A 6,577-nucleotide genomic window follows, 5' to 3' on the forward strand; every position below is an offset into this window, starting at 1 on the left:
AAAATAAATACAGACGAGAAAATAAATGGTTTCTGTCTGTATCTGTAAAAATCAGTAAAAACGGAAAACAAGGAGCCTTAATTATAATGTAGAATCATTCCATAACCTCTAGAAATTAAGGATAAAATATAAAACAATTATTAGAAATAAAAAAAGAACATACAAAGAGAGCTGCTGGGCAAAATCAATGTCTGTAAAATAATTTAAAGACATAAAAGGCTTTTGGAAGTTGGTCCAATAAAGTTAATGCAAAATACTTGGGTCCTGGAACTGTGTAGTACCAGAAGATGATTGGGTAAGTTAATTGGGGGAAATGTATGGAAAATGCCCAGCAAAAGAGAGATTGGGCACTATATTGAGGCCAGGTGTGAGGGAGGAGATTAAGGAACACTTCACACCTAGTAATATTAAAAAAAATATATCTAACTTAACCTTGACTCGATCTGCAGGCCCAGACAACCTCCCTGCAGTGATCATAAAAACCAGGCCAGAAAGGTGGGCAGAATGATTTAAAAAACATTCCTTGGGATTCTTAATACAGATCATATACCAGAAAACTGGAGAGGTACAAACATAAGACCCATCCACAAACGAGGAGATATAAAAGCCCTGAAGAACTATAGATTAATTAACCTACTGGACGTAGAAGAAAAGGTATTTGCCAAAATAATCTTGGAAAAACTCAAGGACTGGGCAGAAGCTAATCAGGTTGTGCCCCTGCAACAGGTGTGGGGGGGGGACGGGGGGGGGGGTTTAAGGAGGGGCACTCTAAAGTCGACCACTGCTTTGCGCTCTGGTCCATTGCGCGGAAGTCTATCGAGCAGAGGGCCAGTTTGTTCTGCTGCTTCGTGGACTTCCGGCAGCATTTGACCTAGTGGACCATGAGAAGCTGTGGGAGACGCTGATTGGATACACCATCCCAAGGGATCTGCTAAGGTTAATACAAGCACTACATACTTATAATTGGGCGCAGATAATTTTGGACATAGAGGGGAGCCTATCAAAGAAAATCCTGATTGGAAATGGGTTAAGACTGTGGTGCGTACCGGTCCCCCTACTTTTTTCCTTTTTTGTAGCAGACTTACCTTCAGTCATAGGCATTGCAAGGAGGGCCAGCCCAAGGTTAAACGGAAAACATACTGCATGTGTATTACATGCAGACAACCTCATAATAATAGACAAAACAGAGATCGGTCTGCAAAGAAAGATGAATATGTTCAATGAATATTGCAGTCTTAAAAAACTTGTAGTAAATATGGATGAGACAAAGGTACTAAGCTTTGGAAGAAGAAAAATAAGGTTCAATTGTTTTTTGGGCTCCACAAAGCTGGAACAGGTACATGAATATAGGTACCTAGGGATGTAGTTTGAGAAAAATTTGAATTGGCATACCCATCTAGATGCATTAAAACTGAGGGCATCCGCTTTTGTCAGTGGTCTAAAAAAATGTAATGTAGTCTATGGTGAAAAGTCTGACAGTTTTAAAATCCTATATAGCCACGATACCACCACAATTCCTATACAGAGCAGAATTGCTATATTTGAGTGATAACAACGGATGGGATGCCAAAGAGGGAAAGTGCTTGAAAAACGTATTATCATTGCCCATGTCCCCAGTGGTCCAGGCAGTAATATTAGAAACAGGAATTACATCATGGGATATAATGACATGTATGGCGCTATTAAGATTTTGGCAGTGCTTGGGCAGTGGAGAAGAACATAAAATCTCGCAGTGGTGTAGAAACGAGATACTGAAGAGCGGGCTAATGTGGGCAAAACAGATAAGAGACACTGTAACTAAAGCTTGTAGAATTATGAGGATCAAGCTGTGCCCTCAGACTTTTCAAATCAAGGTTGATAAGAGGGAATTTAGGGCCCAAGGGAGAGAAATCTCTCAAACTCACAACCAAGATTATCTCATGGGAAAAAAATCTGTACGTTTTGTGGCTAACTCGTGGCAACATGAACAACAACTCCCTCTTATTGATAGATTACCCTGTCGTTGGATAGGAACAGAATTACTAAGGTTAAGGATTGGTGTTATCCCTTGTTATGCTAACCACAGGGTAAAAAAGCAGTGATTGATAGCAAAGGGAAATGTGTTTGTATTCTGGGAACCACGTGCGATATAATACATATTTTATTTAACTGCCAGAAGGTTTTGGATACACCGAAATTGTTTTTATGGTCACTTTTTTAAAAGTATGGTATTACAAATAGGGTACAAGCAGTAGATCTTCTAACTGAAATGAGTAATTTAGATATAGCTTTCGCTATGGTGAAGTTCATCAAAAAAGTTTTAAAAATACTTAAATGTGAATAGAACTGAAACATTTGTTTTAAAAATAGCATATGACATACAGTGCGTTAAACGGAATGATGGAAGGATCAATGAATTTTAAATGTATGAATTTTATGATAGATTTTATTCAAGATATGTGAATTTATGAGTCTGTATTTATGGCGATTTTAAATGTTTTTATAGGACTAATTAGACCAAATAAACTTTTGTTTGAACTGAAAGTGTAGTTGCTGCATCTGCCTACCCTTTGGCTTCTGTGGTCTGTTTTCCTGTAGCCTGAAGAAGTGTCAGTAGTCACAATGCACCGAGGGGAGGGGAAACTTTGGACTCCCTCAGTCCCATCACCATAGGTCCAGTTGAGCCTCAGACAGATCATTGACAGCAATGCGAATCTCCTCCAGTTTTCTCGGTGGTAACATGATGTAATTAAAAATTTCTAATGTTTCACAAGGTACTGTGCAGTTGCCAGGATTCACCACCGCTGCAATTTCATAATATTTGGTATGGAGCAGATGCAAGACCCCCAACTGTATTCAAGAATTTGTTTATTGACTATAGAACTCTTATGTTTTCAATCTGTTAATAGTCCTTTTAAACAGACAAAGTCCTGACAGACCGAATGTGAAAGATAATGATATGAGATAGGATAAAGAGATGTGAGTGGGAGTGCAATACAGACTTTCTATGCTTAAAACATTCTAACATAAGTCCATTTGACACCCTGCCAATAGGAAGACACTACGTGCCATGCATTACTTTCATTTTAAATTACATATGTAGTTTATAATCACAATTGCATAGAAAAAACATGCTTTGTTAAGACTGGAAAAACTCCGCTTTTATCTATTTTAGGGGGTAGCCAACTGAATAAAAATTGATAATCACTGATTTCAATAGGTTTGGAAACACTGAGAAAACACCACTGAAATCCACTAAAATAAACAATGAAAACTGGACAGACTATTTATGACTGATGTTCTTGTCCAGCATCACCTGAATTGACTGGACCCAGGAGTGTAAACCAGCAAGACAGCCAGCTACATGGCTGTGAATCTGCTATAGTAATACATCTGTTTAATATGGTGAAGTCTCAACTGACTCTGGTTTTGGGTTTGACTATCTGAACCGCTGTCTTCCTCCTGGACTGTCCAGCATGCTTGTTGTGGAATCATTTGGAGTCATTGCTGCTCAATTAGTCTGCAGTAGTGTGGGATTGGCTCTGGGCCCAGGCTGATAATAGTGTTTGTAAGTTTCTGTTTTTTTTTTTTTTTTTACTTATTTTTATTATTTCCATACTTTGCACAGTTTACACATCATACATTTATACATTTCGTATAATACATTTCATATTATTTGCCTATAAGGTAAAACATAGGGTCGGCAATAACGACAAATCAATTGAAGTATGTATAAAAACACAACAACAAAAACCAAAAGCAAAGGGATAGCCCTTAATCCTACTGAGGCCCAATATTCTCTTTCCATCTAGTTATGGGTTCCCATATTTTTAATCCTCTCATTTTACCTCTTATCCCTTTTCTGGAATAAATAGGTTTCTCCAAATTATAGGCTGCCAACAAATTAGCCAACCAGGTTTGCATGATAGGTGGGTTTTTATCTAACCAGGCTCTAGCTATAGTCAGTCTATAAACTGCAGCAGCCACAAAGATAAACCCTTTATGTACTATACCTCCATCCTGATCCATCCCCAACAATAATATTGATGGTGTGAGGGTTATGCGTAACTTCAATGACCTAATTAGAAATCGTTCTATATTTTCAATCAGTGTGTACAGCTGTGGACAAGTGGCAAAGACATGAATTATATCCGCCTCTGGATGATTGCACCTTGGACAAGTGATACCCGTAGTGCCTCCCCATTTAGCTATTCTTGCTGGGGTAAAGTATAAGAAGTACAGTGTTTTATAATGCTGTGATTGTAAAGGTGCCGAACATAAAACCGTACGCGCAAGCTCAAGTGACTCTTGAAATAATTCTTTTGGAATACTTAATTTAGATGCCCATTTGTTACTAAATTTCTCCATATCATCTGCTTTTCCTTTCACCAGGCATGCATACAGGCTCCTAATTGTACAATCTGCAGAGATTTGTATTTTCTCTAAAATTTCATTACTCTGATATCCTGCAGGTCCTCCTTGTTTATTACCCAAAAAGCTCCTAACCTGAAGATATTTAAAGAAAGATCTCCTATCAATGTCGAATTTCGTCACGAGATCTGTAAACTGTAACATCGCTTCAATCCCTCTGAGGTCCCCAATCTGACCAATTCCCCTTTCCGCCCAGCCAGCCATTGTACTATCCGCAAAAATTGCTGCAGGTAATGACCTATTCTTGTACAATCTAACATATCTATTAAACCTACCAAGGCCTGATTTCTTTAAAAAAACATTCCAGATTCTAACAGCAGCATTTAGTGTTTTAAACCTGGTCCTTTTGTAGTACCCATACCCCGTACAGTTTAAGAAACAATTTTCTACTTCTTCACCCAGAACGGCCTTGTAAATTTCTGTCGACATACTTGTAACTTTTTGTGTCTTACCACCTCCCCCAACTAGCCCCTGCATATACTGCAGGGCAGCAGCAACATAATACATCCTGAAGTCAGGCACTCCCCACCCCCCTTTTTCTCTCGGCAAAGCCATAAATCTATAAGCCCTTCTCGTCTTGCCTTGTGCCCATATGAATTTGTTCAGAATAGTCTCTAATGAGTTAAACCACTTATTCTCGAAAAAAAGGGGGATAGCTCTGAAAAAATAAAGGAACTTGGGAAGAATTAGCATTTTGATAACATTTGTAGTTCCTACCAGGGACAGATGTAAATTGTTGAGCCTTTCCAGGTCATTTTTGACTTTTGCCAATAGGGGGGCGATATTAATTCCCACAACATTATCAATGTCTGCTGAAATAGCCACCCCTAGATAAACTGCCGAGGTAACCACACGCGGATCATTACAGTTAGAATATCCATTTTCTACAATCTGAGTCTTTGCTTTATTAAGACTATACCCAGAGATTTGCCCAAATAACTCCGCTTCCTGTTCAACTTGACCAATTGACATATGAGGGTCAGGGGTAAGAATTGCCACATCGTCTGCGTAGGCGAGGGATTTGACAACGCACCCATTCAAACTAACTGGCGTGATCAAAGGATTGCCTTCTAATCTGTGGAGCAATGGTTCTAAATACAGGGCAAATAGCAATGGGGATGATGGGCACCCCTGTCTTGTCCCCCTTCCTATAATAACATCTGCTGAATACCCTCGATTAACTCTGATTCTGGCTATAGGATCATTATATAACGCCTGTATAGCCCTAATAAAACCCTCGCCTATCCCCGACCACCTCATAGTTTGCCATAAATACTTCCAAGAGACCCTATCGAATGCCTTCTCGGCATCTAAGAAGAGTGCTGCCATAGGGTCTCCCAGGCCACCTGCCGCATCAAACATAGTTAGAACCGTCCTGGTATGCTGCGTTGTCCCTTTACCAGGTATAAATCCGTGTTGGACAGGGCTTACCAGACTCTCAATAACCCCTGACAACCTTGCAGCTAATATTTTAGAGTAGACCTTGACATCAGCATTCATCAATGTGATCGGTCTATAAGATCCTGTGTTTTTTGGGTCTTTCCCCTTTTTTAGGATTACAATAATATCTGCTCCTCCCCAGGATGGGGGAGTCCCATCACCTTTTTGTGCTGAAATCATAATATTAAACATATCATTAATCAATACATCTTTAAATACTTTATAAAACTCCACCGGAATCAAGTCCGGCCCTGCAGCTTTACCTGATGGTAGGCTATTCAATGCAGTGTTAAACTCATCTAATTGTATTGCCATCTCAAGTTCTTCTCTTCTATCTTCGGACAGTTTATAGGTCTCAACTCCCCTTAGGTACCTCTCAATATCAGTAAAACTCTCTTCCTTCTCTGGGGTATAGAGGTTTGCGTAATACTCCCTAAATACCTCTCTCACTTGTTCTGTCTCGCTTACCATGTTACCCTGGCTATCCTTAATTTCTTTAATATCCGACGTAGCCATTCTCTGTCTCGTACGGACCGCCAAAATATGTCCTACCCTCTCACTTAATTCATATGCGCTCTCCTTTTTGGACAGATAATTATTTGCCTCTTTCTCTACAATGCCTTCTACTGCTTCTGCTTTCACAGCTATAATTCTATACAGATGTGATTCCACTGGAACATTCTGTGTTAAGGCCACAGCAAGATCTTCTTCCTCTTTTATCAATCTC

This window comes from Lissotriton vulgaris, chromosome 11 (assembly GCF_964263255.1).
Source record: "Lissotriton vulgaris chromosome 11, aLisVul1.2, whole genome shotgun sequence".
Taxonomy (NCBI): Eukaryota; Metazoa; Chordata; class Amphibia; order Caudata; family Salamandridae; genus Lissotriton; species Lissotriton vulgaris.